The 16,281-nt window shown below is 37.8% G+C and overlaps 1 protein-coding gene across 4 annotated transcripts in view; it reads left to right on the top strand.

Annotated features, from left to right (window-relative positions):
• The window catches only part of CNTLN (centlein), a 352,880-nt gene that overhangs the window by 218,923 nt on the left and 117,676 nt on the right, over positions 1 to 16,281 (top strand). The gene's annotated exons all lie outside the window — the stretch shown is intronic.

Below are 16,281 nucleotides of genomic sequence, written 5' to 3'. Positions count from 1 at the left end.
TTATAAAGGATATTTCCACTGGATAGAGTATTCTAGGTTGGCAATTTTTTTTTTTTGGCACTGGAAGACTATACCACTTCTTTCTGGCCTCCATGGTTTCTGATGAAAAATACTTTGTTAATTGAATCATTGCTTCCTTGAAAGTAATACATCATTCTCTCTAGGTATTTTAAATAATTTTTGCTTTTTCTTAACTTTTAAAATTTTGATTATGATATGTTTTGGCACAGATTTCTTTTTGTTTATTCTTTTGGGAGTATTCTACATTCCTTGAATCTCTAAATATGTGGCTTTTATCAAATTTGGGAAGTTTTGGCCATTATTTTTTCAAATATTTTTTTCAGCCCCATATTCTTCTTAGTCTGGGACTCAGTTAATGTATATGTTAGATCTTTTAGTATTGTCCTACTGGTCTCTGAAGCTTTGTTCATTTTACTTTTTAGACTATTTTATTTCCATTGTCCAAACTGGGTAATTTTTATTGTTCTGTCTTCAAAATTCTTCCTTCTTTTGTCTGGCATCTCTTATTTAGCCCATGAAGTAAGGGTTGTTTTTTTTTTTTTTTTTAATTTTAGTTATTGTGATTTCAGCTCTAAAATTTTGGTTTGATTCTTCTTTATATCTCTATTTGCTGAGATTTTCTTTTTTGTTTTTCAAGATTATACATAACCATTCATTGGAGCATTTTCATCATGACTGTTTTAAAATCCTTATCAAGTTATTCTGATTTGTATGTTTTTTTTTAATTTAAATTTATTTATTTTAATTGGAGGCTAATTACTTTACAGTATTGTATTGGTTTTGCCATACATCAACATGAATCTGCCATGGGTGTACACGTGTTCCCAATCCTGAACCCCCCTCCCACCTGCCTCCCCATACCATCCCTCAGGGTCATCCCGGTGCACCAGCTCCAAGCATCCTGTATCCTGCATTGAACCTGGACTGGCGATTCGTTTCTTATATGATATTATACATGTTTCAATGCCATTCTCCCAAATCATCCCACCCTCTCCCTCTCCCACAGAGTCCAAAAGACTGTTCTATACATCAGTTTCTCTTTTTCTGTCTCGCATACAGGGTTATTGTTACCATCTTTCTATATTCCATATATGTGCATTAGTATACTGTATTGGTGTTTTTCTTTCTGGCTTACTTCACTCTGTATAATTGGCTCCAGTTTCATCCACCTCATTAGACCTGATTCAAATGTATTCTTTTTAATGGCTGAGTAATACTCCATTGTTTATATGTACCACAGCTTTCTTATCCATTCATCTGCTGATGGACATCTAGGTTGCTTCCATGTCCCGGCTATTATAAACAGTGCTGTGATGAACATTGGGGTACATGTGTCTCTTTCAATTCTGGTTTCCTCAGTGTGTATGCCCAGCAGTGGGATTGCTGGGTCATAAGACAGTTCTATTTCCAGTTTTTTAAGCAGTCTCCACACTCTTCTCCATAGTGGCTGTACTAGTTTGCACTGACTTGTGTGTTATCTTGTTATCATTTCTTAGTTATTTCACAATCAAGTTGAGATCTTCTTTGTTCTTGGTATGATAAGTGATTTTCAGTAGTCTCTTCGATATTGTAGTATTATGTTTTGAGACTCTGGATCTTATTTAACTCTTTTACTTAACAAACCTCTGATGACATCATGCTTGTGGGAGAAGGTCACATTGTTACTACCAGGGAGGGTGGGAGTCTTAGCTCCTAACTTGACCCCTGCTGACATCACATGGAAGGTGGTGTGAAAGGATGCCTCATTACCACTTGATGGGCATGGAAGTCCAGGCTTCTTATTTGGTTTCATTGATAGAAAAAGCTAGGCTGTTTCTTCTTCTTCTTTCTCCAGTGGTTATTATCCATATTATCAATAAGATTTCTGTCCTGCTAGTCTGTCCCTTTCCTGGTTCTTTGGCTTGAGAGAGCAGACTTCCCTTGAGACATTTTGTGTGTGTATTTTGGCGTTTCTCCAGTACTAAATTGAGAATGTTTGGAGGAAAGAAGAAATCTATGGAACTTATCACTGTGATTTGTTCTTCTAGTGTTGTTCCTCACTCCTAAGGTCCTTGTCCTATCCTTCTCTTTGCCTTTCGGAGTCTTCCTGTATTTGTTTTATGTACAGATTTTCCTCAGCTGTTGATGAGGTTCTGTCTTGATAAGCCCATCCTAAGTTTAACATATCATAAGTTAAAAAAACATGTAATATATCTACCCTGAATGCTTGCTAAATCACTTTTGTGTCCAACTCTTTGTGACTCCATGGACTGTAGCATGCCAATCTCCTCTGTTCAAGGAATTCTCCATGAAAGAATATTGGAGTGGGTTTCTATGCCCTCCTCTAGGGGATCTTTCTGATCTAGGGATCTAACCCACATCCCTTACGTCTCCTGCATTGGCAGGCAGGTTCTTTACTACTAGTGCCCCCTGGGAATCCCATAACGACCCTGTGCTGTGCTTAGTCACTCAGTCATGTCTGCCTCTTTGTGACCCCACGGACTGTAGCTCGCCAGGCTCCTCTGCCCATGGAATTCTCCAGGCAGGAATACTGGAGTGGGTTGCCATTCCCTTCTCCAGGGGATCTTCCCAACCCATCGATTGAACCTGGGTCTCCTGCATTGCATGCAGATTCTTTACCATCTGATGAGCCACCAGGGAAGCTATATAATGACCCTCTACCTGATACCATATCTTAGCCTACCTTAACTTAAATGTATTGAACACTTAAATATGCCTGCAGTTGGGAAAATCATCTCATGCAAAACCCATTTTATAATAAAGTGTTAAATATCTCATATAATTTATTAACTAGTGTACTGAAAGTGAAAAATAAAATTGCTGTATGGGTCTAGAATGGTTGTAAGTTGTGAATGGCTGTTTACTCTTGTGATTGTATGACTAGCTGGAGCTACAACTCTCTGCAGCTGCCCAGCATCATGCAGGAGTATCTTTCAGGATGCCACTATGCTAAGTCACTTCAGTCGCTTCCGACTCTGTGCGACCCCATAGACGGCAGCCCACCAGGCTCCTCCGTCCCTGGGATTCTCCAGGCAAGAACACTGGAGTGGGCTGCCATTTCCTTCTTCAATGCATGAAAGTGAAAAGTGAAAGTGAAGTCACTCAGTCGTGTCCGACTCTTAGCGACCCCATGAATTGCAGCCTAACAGGCTCCTCCGTCCATGGGATTTTCCAAGCAAGAGTACTGGAGTGGGGTGCCATTGCCTTCTCCGCAGGATGCCACTAGCCCAGGAAAAATCAAAGTTCAAAATTCTAAGTACAATTTACTGAATGCATATTGCTTTCGTACTATTGTTAAGTTGAAAAGTCATTGTCAAACTATTGTAAATAAAGGACCACCCGTAATTGTGTTCAGAGCTTTTATATTTAATTAGTGGGAAGTATAGGGGTAATATATCTACTTGTCAGGAACCAGAAGTTTCAGCTGGTTTTTCTATAGACCAGGCACTCTTATTTTTGTGTTATACAGTAGGATCTAGTTTAGTAATACTCAGTCCTGACTGTTTAAGGGGTAAGTTTTACCCCTATTTATGCAGAAATAGGGGCTTCCCAGGTAGCACTAGTGCTAAAGAATATGCCTGCCACAGCAGGAGACCCAAGAGACTAGGTTCAATCCCTGGGTTGAGAAGATGGCCTGGAGCAGGAAATGGCAACCTGCTCTAGTATTCCTTGCCTGGAACATTCACTTCATGGACTGAGGAGCCTAATGGGGTACCGTACATGGGATCGCAAAGAATCAGACACTGAGCACATACAGTAATAGCTGTCTTTAAACTGTAAGGCTAAGAAACAGTCAAAGAAAATCTCCACAGATTTGGGTAGTACTTGTAACTCCAGTCTTAAAAACTGAGTTTACTTTTCAAGACCTTAATAAGAAATTCTCTGACAACTCTAAATCCAATCCAGTTGTAAAAGTTAACGTTCCAACTCTTTGCCACCCCATGGACTACACAGTCTATGGAATTCTCCGGGCCAGACTACTAGAGTGGGCAGCTGTTCTCTTCTCCAGGGGATCTTCTCAACCCAGGGATCGAACCCAGGTCTCCCATATTGCAGGTGGATTCTCTACCAGCTGAGCCACCAGTGAAGCCCCAATTAAAAAATTATGACAACTCTAAATTAGTTTTTAAAATATAATTAAAATGACACTACTGCTGACCTGTATTATTGTGGTTTTACCAATAATTATGGTCAGAGTTTTTGTTGTGGCTGTAGTATGGCAATCTAATGATTGGAAAATTTTGCATGGATTATAATTCATATAATAATTCATTTAGATTTATAAAATACATCTACTTGTTATATCATAATGATATCCTTACAAAAGACTATGAACTTAGTAGTTTATGAACTATAAATTGGATGGTTCCTTCAATATTTATCTAATAAATATTCATATTTTCATTTATTTATCTATTCAGTATTTAAACAGTATCATTCAGAACTAGGTGCTAAGCCAGGGACTTAGTATGCAGTGGTGTACTGAAGAGTAACAATTTCGAACTCTAATGAGGTTTTTTCTTGGGGCACTTGCTGTGTACTGATAAAGTGAAACCACTCTTTGGGATGCTAGATAGAAAGGAGCAAGGAAAGCCTACAGAAATGTCAGTAGGCTTATAGCCTTTTCACTTAGTTGAGGATGTTGCCTTACTGACACTAAGTTAAATGTATGAACGAACAAGATCATGTTAACATCCTGCTAAACAAACATGGTAATATTCTCCTAAATATAAACATTAGTATAAATGTTTGTGTACATTCTTTCTGAGTAGTAAATATTAAAGGGGCTCCAGTACTGCAAGATATTAAGCTTTTCTTATATAGCAAATCCACCTCATCTTTGATATGAACGCTACAAGTCAAGAAAAGATGCACAGAAATTCACAGTATGTTTTCTGTATCCTTGGCTAAATAAATAAGGAGCTTGTAGTGGGTAGGTTCAGTTCGGTCGCTCAGTCATGTCCAACTCTTTGTGACCCCATGAACTGCAGCACACCAGGCCTCCCTGTCCATCACCAACTGCTGGAGTCTACCCAAACCCATGTCCATTGATTCAGTGATGCCATCCAACTATCTCGTCCTCTGTCGTCCCCTTCTCCTGCCCTCAATCTTTCCTAGCATCAGGGTCTTTTCAGATAAGTCAGCTCTTTGCATTAGGTGGCCAACTCCAAGTATTGGAGTTTCAGCTTCAATATCAGTCCTTCCAATGAACACCTAGGACTGATCTTTAGGATGGACTGGTTGGATCTCTTTGCAATCCAAGGGACTCTCAAGAGTATTCTTCAACACCACATTTCAAAAGAATCAATTCTTTGGCTCTCAGCTTTCTTATAGTCCAACTCTCACATCTATACATGACTACTAGAAAAACTATAGCCTTGACTAGATGGACCTTTGTTGACAAAGTAATGTCTCTGCTTTTTAATGTACTGTCTATGTTGGTCATAACTTTCCTTCCAAGGAGTAAGCGTCTTTTAATTTCATGGCTGCAGTCACCATCTGCAGTGATTTTGGAGTCCCCAAAAATAAAGTCAGCCACTGTTTCCACTGTTTCCCCATGTGTTTGCCATGAAGTGACCAGATCAGATGCCATGATCGTAGTTTTCTGAATGTTGAACTTTAAGCCAACCTTTTCACTCTTCTCTTTCACTTTCATCAAGAGGCTTTTTATTTCTTCTTCACTTTCTGCCATAAGGGTGGTGTTATCTGCATATCTGGGGTTATTGATATTTCTCCCGGCAATCTTGATTCCAGCTTGTGCTTCCTCCAGCCCAGCATTTCTCGTGATGTACTCTGCATATAAGTTAAATAAGCAGGGTGACAATATACAGCACTCCTTTTCCTGTTTGGAACCAGTCTGTTGTTCCATGTCCAGTTCTAACTGTTGCTTCCTGACCTGCATACAGATTTCTCAGGAGGCAGGTCAGGTGGTCTGGTATTCCCATCTCCTTCAGAATTTTCCAGTTTATTGTGATCCACATAGTCAAAGGTTTTGGCATAGTCAATAAAGCAGAAATAGATGTTTTTCTGAAACTCTCTTGCTTTTTCGATGATCCAGCAGATGTTGGCAATTTGATCTCTGGTTCTTCTGCCTTTTCTAAAACAAGCTTGAACATCTGGAAGTTCACGGTTCATGTATTGCCTGGCTTGGAGAATTTTGAGCATTACTCTACTAGTGTGTGAGATGAGTGCAGTTGTGCGGTAGTTTGAGCATTCTTTGGCATTGCCTTTTTTGGGGATTGGAATGAAAACTGACCCTTTCCAGTGGGTAGTTTTGATGTTTTTATACTAACTTGTAGTCTGTAGAAAATGCTGCAGCTAAGCACTCTGCTAGACACAGGTACACATGGAGAAATAATATGCCACCCTTTTATGGGATCTCACAGCTTAGCAGGGAAATCAACAGATGTAGAATAAAAACTTCCAATAAGGAAACAGTGGTGACACAAAATGGGAAAAATGGCATTATGATTTGTGCATTTGCTCAAACCAATGCCCTGCTAAGTCACTTCAGTCATGTCCGACTCTGTGCGACCCCATAGACGGCAGCCCACCAGGCTCCCCCATCCCTGGGATTCTCCAGGCAAGAACACTGGAGTGGGTTGCCATTTCCTTCTCCAATGCATGAAAATGAAAAGTGAAAGTGAAGTTGCTCAGTCGTGTCCGACCCTTCACGACCCCATGGACTGCAGCCTACCAGGCTCCTCCACCCATGGGATTTTCCAGGCAAGAGTACTGGAATGGGCTGCCATTGCCTTCTCCAATAAGCAATCTAAATGTCCATAATTAGCTAATATAAGTGCATCATGATATATTAATATGTTGTTATTGCTCCAGAGCTAATTCATGTCCAGCTCTTTGGGACTCAATGTACTGCAGCATGCCAGGCTCCCTTGTCTTTCACTATCTCCTGGAGTTTGCTCAAATGCATGTCCACTGAGTTGGTGATACTATATTTATATTAAATGTAATGTGAGCTATGCTGCATTTAACATGAATGAATTGGATCTATAAAGCAACGTATAGATCCTCAAAAGCAAAAGTTGAGTTAAATGAAGAAAATTCAATAATAGTATATATACTACGTTCTCTAAAAATATAGAAATTTAAGTCATAGAACAGCACTGTTTTTGTGAGTATATATATATATGTGTGTGTGTGCACATACAAACACACACATACATCCACAAAAATATAGTTGTATATAATTGTATACACAGACATATATATATATACTATGTAAAAATGTAAGGTACTGATTATTTCTAGGGAGGGAATAAAAGTGAATAACAGAATTGTTCAGTTCAGTTCAGTTCAGTCGCTCAGTTCTGTCTGACTCTTTGCGTCCCCATGGACTGCAGCACACCATGCCTCCCTGTCCATTGCCAACTCCCAGAGTTTACTCAAACTCATGTCTGTTGAGTCAGTGATCACATCCAACCATCTCATCCTCTGTCGTCCCCTTCTCATCCTGCCTTCAATCTTTCCCAGCATGGGGGTCTTTTCAAATGAGTCAGCTCTTTGCATCAGGTGGCCAGAGTATCGGAGTTGCAGCTTTAGCATCAATCCTTCCAATGAATATTCAGGACTGGTTTCTTTTAGGATGGACTGGTTGGATCTCCTTGCAGTCCAAGGCACTCTCAAGAGTCTTCTCCAACACCACAGTTCAAAAGCATCAATTCTTTGGCACTCAGCTTTCTTTATAGTCCAACTCTCACATCCATACATGACTACTGGAAAAACCATAGCCTTGACCAGATGGACCTTTGTTGGCAACGGAATTGTTGTTGTTGTTAAATCGCTCAGTGTTGTACAACTCTTTGTAACCCCATGGACTGCAGCACACCAGGCTTTCCTGTCCTTCACCTTCTCCCGGAGTTTGCTCAAACTCATCTCCATTGAGCTGGTGATGCCATCTAACGATCTCATCCTCAGTAACAAAATAATTTAATTTTTTCACAAAAATGAAAACTATGGATTAAATATTACATAATATTAGTATTTTAAAATCTAAATAATTGGTACATTAATGTTGTTTGCCTTAGTCTACATAATTTTTTGTGTGTGAGACATTTTTCAGCCTTTTAAAGTATGTACTCAAAAAATAGTAATCTCACATGTCAACACATATGCAAGGATGTTAACTACAGAATTATTTATAATTATTAAAAATGGAAACAACCAAAATAGCAGTTGATATACCTATATAGCTAAAAGTTAGCTGTATAGCTAAATTATTATATTATATATATTATAATGATATTGTATTCTTATCATACATAGAAATCAATTCAAGGTGGACTACAGGTCTAAATTTGAAAGATTAAGTAATAAAACTTTTAAGGAAAATCATAGAAGAGCACCTTTTTGTCTTTGTAGTAGACAAAGATTTAAAGAATAGACTAAATTTAAACTAAAATTTGGTAAACAGGGCTGTGTTAAAATCAATAACTTCTATTCATTGAAAGATACCATTCAGTTAATCAAAAGGCAACTTTCAGAGCCCAGAAAGATGTGTCAGAGCACAAAAAGACAAACGTATATGTCTAGCAAAGGGCTAATACCCAGAATATATAGTTCCTATGAATAAATAAGAAAAGGACTGTCAATCCAGTAGAAATATGAGCAAAACATTTGAACAAATATTTCACAAAGGAACTATCTCCAGATAAGCAATATACGTATGAAAAAGCAGTCAAATTGCTTTGTCCTCTTTTACTAGTTTTCTTTTTCAGTTTGGAAGCTTACATCATTGTAGGTCTTTCTTCTTTTCTAATATACATATATAATGATCTAGAAATGCATGTAGGCACTGCTTTAGCACTTCACAAATTTTCGAAGATTGTGTTTTATTTTTTTATAAGTTCAAGTATTTTCTAATTCCTCTTAGATTGTTCATTGAGAAAAAAAGTATTTTAGTTTCTTTAATTTCACATATCTGAAGATTTTCCAGACATAATTGGTGTTGATTTCTACTTTAAGTGTATTGATATTGTGGCCATAGAAAATAATTTGCATGATTTAGTTTTTTAAAAATTTTATTTAAAATGTTTTATGTTTCAGCATTATAGTTTTATTTTGATGCAAGTCCATAGCACTTGAAAACAATATGTGTTTTGATGTTATTGGACAGACTTTTATAAATTTTCAGTAAAGAGTTTTCATTCTATGTCCTTACTGATTTCCATCCATTTTTTTCTGTTATTTATACCCAGAGAAGTATGTTTAAAATTTCAGTTTAAATATTTTCAGATATATTAAAACACCTTGTTAGCACAGACTTGGAGTACCCTGTTCATTGGAATGACCCTTTTGGGTTCTTTGCTGAGTACCCCTAATGTTCAAAGAGATTCTTCCCTCTGCTGCTGCTGCTGCTGCTAAGTCGCTTCAGTGGTGTCCAACTCTGTGCGACCCCATAGACGGCAGCCCACCAGGCTCCTCCATCCCTGGGATTCTCCAGGCAAGAACACTGGAGCGGGTTGCCATTGCCTTCTCCCTCTAGCTGGTTAGAATTCACATGTCTCCCAGTGCCATGAGAGCTCTGGGAATAGTTCTGAGGCACTGGTTGTTCTCAGCTTGCCTTACTGAACTTTTTTTTTTTTTTTTTAAACTTTACAATATTGTATTGATTTTGCCAAACATCGAAATGAATCTGCCATAGGTATACATGTGTTCCCCATCCTGAACCCCCCTCCCTCCTCCCTCCCCGTACCATCCCTCTGGGTCGTCCCAGTGCACCAGCCCCAAGCATCCAGTATCGTGCATCGAACCTGGACTGGCGACTCGTTCCATATATGATATTATACGTATTTCAATGCCATTCTTCCAAATCATTCCACCCTCTGCCTCTCCCACAGAGTCCAAAAGACTGTTCTGTACATCAGTGTCTCTTTTGCTGTCTTGTATACAGGGTTATTGTTACCACCTTTCTATATTCCATATATACGCGTTAGTATACTGTATCGGTGTTATACTATGCTTGTGCAACAAAATATTCATCGAAAGACTCAAATGAATTCTAATACAAAGTTCTACAGTTCCTCCTCTGTAGCTTCCTCCTGAGTACTGTGCTTTACAAATTCCAAACATTTCAGCTTTCCCAAACTCCAGTCTCTTTTTCTTCTGATCACTGAAGACTCCCTCTTCCTACATCATGACATCATCATGAGTGCCTCCTGGCAGAAATCTGGACTGTCCTTCGGACTCTCTTTGTTGATCAAAGTTCATTGTAGCCTGTTCTCCACCATCTGAATACAGTCACCTCACATAATTTGTCCAGTCAGAAGTAGATTTTGAATTGTGGTTTCCATACCAAACAGAACATCAGAAACAGCGGAATAAATGGGTAATAAATCTGAGTCCCTAAGTAGCCAATGTTTATCCTGCTTGGGAGTGCCTGGGCGCTTACTCTGTCAGCTACTTATCCAAATACCCATTAAGATGTGTGGTTTGTTGGTACTTATTTTGACTCAAGAACAAGGCAGTCCCTAGTGTTTATAAATGCTTCACATTAACAGTACAGACTTTGTGAATTCTTCCTTAAAAAAAAAAAAAAAAAAAAAAAACAACTGTAAGCATAGAATACCTCTAAAGAAGCATGAAATAACATTTCCAACAGCTGTAGCCCTGTGTTCCACTGGGTAGTGATCTAAGTAAGAGCCAAGGAAAACTAAGTTAAGATGAGCTACATCTGGTTTTTCTTTGTGGGGCCATCTTGCTACATTATGTTCTATGTTCTTAGCAAAACAAAGCAAGAACCTAATTTAAACTTAATCACTTTGTGGTTGGATATAGATGTGTGTGCTTCCCAGATGGCTCAGTGGTAAAGAATCTACCTGCCAGTGCAGGAGACACAGCAGATGCGGGTTTGATCCCTTGATCGAGAAGATCCCCAGGAGGAGGAAAGTGGCAACTACTCCAGTATTCTTTCCTGGAAAACTCCTTGGACAAAGGAGCCTGGTGGGCTGCAGTCCATGGGGTCCCGAAGAGTTGGACTTGACTCAGCATGGATGCCTATATGTGTGCATGTTTGTTTGCCCTTCCCATCAACCTGTAACCTAAGTGCAACCTAATTTCAAATGTGTAAGATTCCAATTTGTTAAATCTTTATATATGTGTATTTATGTTTCTATGAACAAAAATATAATTATTTGTATCAAACTCTAATTTTTTTCAGGAAGTAAACTGAGTGGGGGGAAGCAGAGACTACTAGTTTTTTTTTTTTTTTTTTCCACTTTATATACCTTTTAATTTGAATTATTTTAAGAATTATATTTCTTGTTTAGTACAAGAAATATAGTTTTTTAGTTCTAAAAATTTAGAACTGTTATATCTTCCTAGCAAATCATTTCTTTCACTGTTCTATAAGGTTCATATTTATCCTTAATATTTTTCTTAGTGTATATTTCATTTTTTATGATTCTTTTAAAGATACTTCTTTCCTTCAATTTGATTATATTTTTAGTTCATTTTCGTGCTCTGCTAGTTCGTAAATTTTTGTTTTCCATTCTTTAAATGTTTTTTCTTGAAATTATGCTTAATTTATTTGACAGTCTTAATTTCTTCAGTATGCTTCCATCCTTCTTTTACAATGCAAGGATCTTCAAATGCTTTAATTCTGATCCTCTCATTCATCTAATATCATTTTGTTGTTCAGAATGTTAGTTTTACCTTTACTTAGATATTTTGATTGCTTTGCTTAATAAATGTTTGCTTGCTGTTATGTACATATTTATACTTCTTTCATCATATCCTATTGTGTTGTATACATTGCTTTTGAGTTTTTTTCTTCCTGAAATAGAATATTCTTTAATAGTTCTTTAATATAGGACCTGTGAGTAGTAAACCATGGAATATGGTTTCCATCAGATTTTCTTATTAATATCAGAAGCCTACTGTCTTTCCTGAATTCATTAATTGTTGTTTTTTTCCTCATTCTGTTCATTTCAGAGTTGCCTTGTTTTCTTTGGTGTCCTCAGTTTTGGTATGTTCCTAGTGTAAATATAGTTTTATTAATTCTGCTTTCAATTTTTGATACTCTCAATCTATTAATTAATATTTTTCATTGGTTCTCAATCTTCAGTTATTATATATTAAATATTGTCTCCCCCCTCCATTTTCTCAATTCTCTCTTCATATAATTTCTATTAGATGCTTTCTGGCCTTCTCATTCCAACACACTATATATATAGTTACTGTTTCCTCTGCTTTGTTTCTTTGTGTTGTCTTTAATTTTACAAAGTTTTATTAGCTTTGTTGGTGTGCTATTTAATCCATCCACTGAATTTTAAATTTCAGTTATTATGTTGTTATTACTAGTTTTATTATTTTATTTATTAGCATTTCTAGATATAGTAGTTGGTTCTTTTTTAAAATTTTGTCTTCTCTCAAAAACCCCTGTTCTTTTTCATATATGTTTATAACTTTTTTTTCTTTTTTATCACCATTTAAAAAACTCTTATTTTGTAAGAATTCATTTTAAATTATTGTGTTATTTCTCTTTGCTTGTAAATTCTCCCATTTTGAATGGGGTGATATACAGACTGTCATTTATGGCTTTGAGCTTATTCATATTTGCTCTTATCTACAAACCTGACTTCTTTAAGAATTATTTTCTGTTGTGGCTTTCCTCTTGTGCATTCTCTCAGTTTTAGACACCTCTCTGTAGTGGATTATTGTGTCTGCTGGAACTCTAAATCTACAATGGTCATAAACCTCTTTTTACATTACTGTCATTTCTTCAGGTCTCTGCAAACATATAATGGCTCAATTTTAATATCAGTAATATAGAAAATGTGGAGAAGGAAATGGCAACCCACTCCAGTATTCTTGCCTGAATAATCCCAGGGACAGAAGAGCCTGGTGGGCTGCCGTCTATAGAGTAGCACAGAGTCAGACATGACTAAAGCGAATTGGCAGGAGCAGCAGCAATATAGAAAATGAATTGGAAAAGAAATGCAAGAAGGCAAAGTGGTTGACTGAGGATGCTTTGCAGATAGCTGAGGAAAGAAGAGAAGCAAAAGATAAGGGAGAAAGAGAAAGATGTATCCAACTGAATGAAGAGTTCTGGAGAATAGCAAGGAGAAAAAAGAAGGCCTTCTTAAATGAGCAATACAAAGAAATAGGGGAAAACAATAGAATGTAAAAGACTGGAGATCTCTTCAAGAAAATTGAAACTGTCAAAGGAACATTTCATGCAGGGATGGGCACAATAAAGGACAGAAATGTTACGGACTTAACAGAAGCAGAAGAGATTAAGAAGAGGTGGCAAGAATACACAGAAGAACTATACAGAAAAGGTCTTCATGACCCGGATAACCATGATGGTGTGGTCACTCACCTAGAGCCAGACATCCTGGAATGTGAAGTCAAGTGGGCCTTAGGAAGCATCACTACAGAGAAAGCTAGTGGAGGTGACAAAATTCCAGCTGAGCTATTTCAAATCCTAAAAGATGATGCTGTGAAAGTGTTGCACTCAATATGCCAGCAAATTTGGAAAACTCAGCAGTGGCCACAGGACTGGAAAAGGTCAGTTGTCATTCCAATTTCAAGGAAGAGCAATGCCAAAGAATGTACAAACTACCATACATTTGCACTCATTTCACATGCTAGCAAGGTCATGCTTAAGCCCTTCAAGCTAGCCTTCAACAGTACATGAACTGAGAATTTCCAGATGTACAAGCTGGGTTTTGAAGAGCCAGAGGAACTAGAGATCAAATTGCCAACATTTGTTGAATCATGGAGAAAGCAAAGGAATTATAGAAAAACATCTACTTCTGCTTCATTGACTACTAAAGCCTTTGACAGTGTGAATCACAACAAACTGTGAAACATTCTTAGAGAGACAAGAGTACCAGACCACCTTACCTGTCTCCTGAGAAACCTGTTTGCGGATCAAGAAGCAAAAGTTAGAACCAGACCTGGAAAAACTTGCCTGTTCAAAACTGGGAAAGGAGTACAAGGCAATATATTGTTACTCTGCACATTTAACTTACCTGCAGAGTACATCATGTGAAATGCTGAACTAGATAAATCACAAGCTGGAATCAAGGTTTCCAGGAGAAATATCAACATCCTCAGATAGGCAGATGATACCTTTCTTTTTTTTTTTTTTTGTAGGTATTTTATTTATTTATTTTATGTTCTCTCTTTTTTTTAATTAATTTTATTTTATTTTTAAACTTTACATAATTGTATTAGTTTTGCCAAATATCAAAATCAATCTGCCACAGGTATACATGTGTTCCCCATCCTGAACCCTCCTCCCTCCTCCCTCCCCATGGCATTGAAACATGTAAAATATCATGTATGAAACGAGATGCCAGTCCAGGTTCGATGCACGATACTGGATGCTTGGGGCTAGTGCACTGGGACGACCCAGATGATACCTTTCTAATGGCAGAAAGCAAAGAGGAACTAAAGAGCCTCTTAATGAGGGTGAAAGAGGAGAGCAAAAAAGCTGGCTTAAAACTTAACATTCAAAAAACTAAAATCATGGCATCTGGTCCCATCACTTCCTGGCAGAGATTTGGAAACAGTAGAAACAGTGACAGACTTTATTTTCTTGGACTCCAAAATCACTGCAGATGGTGACTGCAGCCATGAAGTTAAGACACTTGCTTTTTGGAAGGAAAGCTATGACAAACCTAGACAGTATATTAAAAAGCAGAGATATCACTTTGTTGACAAAGATCTAATTAAAGCTAAGGTTTTCTTCTAGTAGTCATGTTCAGATGTGAGAGTTGGGCCATAAAGAAGTCTGAGCAGCTAAGAATTGATTCTTTCAAATTGTGGTACTGGAAAAGACTCTTGAGAGTCCCTTGAACTTCAAGGAGATCAAACCAGTCCATCCTAAGGGAAATCAACCATGAATATTCACTGGAAGGACTGATGGCAACCTACTCCAGTATTCTTGCCTGGAGAATTCCATGAACAGAGGAGCCTGGTGGGTTACAGTCCAAGGGGTGACGAAGAGCCGGACACGACAGAGTGACTAACACTTTCACTTTTGGGCTTCCCTGGTAGCTCAGCTAGTAAACAATCTGCCTGAAACACGGGAGCTCCGGGTTGTATCCCTGTGTTGGGAAGATCTCCTGGAGAAAGGATAGGCTACCCACTCCAGTGTTCTTGGGCTTCCCTGGTGTCTCAAACGGTAAAGAATCCACCTGCAATGTGGGAAACCTGGGTTTGATCCCTGGGTCGGGAAGATCCTCTAGAGAAGGGAATGGCTACCCACTCCAGTATTCTTGCCTGGAGAATTCCAGACAGAGGAGCCTGGCAGGCCCCAGTCCATGGGGTTGCAAAGAGTTGGACACAACTGAGCAACTTTCACTTTCACTTGATGCTGAAGCTGATGCTCCAATACCTTGGCCACTTGATGTGGAGAGCTAACTCATTGGAAAAGACCCCGACGCTAGGAACAATTGACAGCAAAAGGAAAAAGAGGGGAGCAGAGGATGAGGTGGTTAGATAGCATCACTGACTCAGTAAACATGATGAATTTGAGCAAACTCTAGGAGATAGTGGAGGACATAGGAGCCTGGTGTGCTACAGTCTATGAGGTCACAAAGAGTTGGACATGACTTAGTAACTCAACAAGAACAATATATACTTATGTTTCTGATCATACATAGTTGACTCTTTCTTGCCCTTAGACTGGACAAAAAGCTTCTTTTTAATGGAACTTCAGCCAGATAAGCTCAGATACTCAGGTTTTCATTCAGAAAATGTTGTGTCCCAGCTTCCTGCAGTTAATCCAGTTTTGTGTCTCAGCTGTGAAGGTCCCTGCAGATAAATTTTCATGTCCACTCAGGTCTCAAGGTCAGAGCTCTCCATGGACGTCATTTAATCCAGGTCTCTTGTCATGGTAGCTCAATTTCATTTTACTAGTAAGGGTTTTTTGCCTTTATTTGGCATCTTTAGATTTACTCTTTATTTTCAGTGATAGGTATTAATGTTTTATTATTATTTTATGTTGTGTATCTGTGTGTTAGAAAATGATCTGGTAAGTCAATAGATTTTTTCAAATTATGTAGCTTATGTTTTTAATTATTTAGTATGTTTATTTAGACAAAGTTAAAACTCAGTTGAAAGATTTTACTTTACAGATGTCATTAAAATTCAATTTTAATTGTTAGAATTTGTTAATATTAATATGCTCTTTTTTTTCTACTAATTTATGTATTTTAAAATTATTTTTGCCACCTTTACATGTTTGCCATATTTTTCTTAACTTACATATTTAAACTAATTGTTTATTAT

The sequence above is a fragment of the Bos indicus x Bos taurus genome, chromosome 8, assembly GCF_003369695.1.
Source record: "Bos indicus x Bos taurus breed Angus x Brahman F1 hybrid chromosome 8, Bos_hybrid_MaternalHap_v2.0, whole genome shotgun sequence".
NCBI classification, from domain to species: Eukaryota; Metazoa; Chordata; class Mammalia; order Artiodactyla; family Bovidae; genus Bos; species Bos indicus x Bos taurus.
This window is presented reverse-complemented; position numbering and strand designations above follow the sequence as displayed.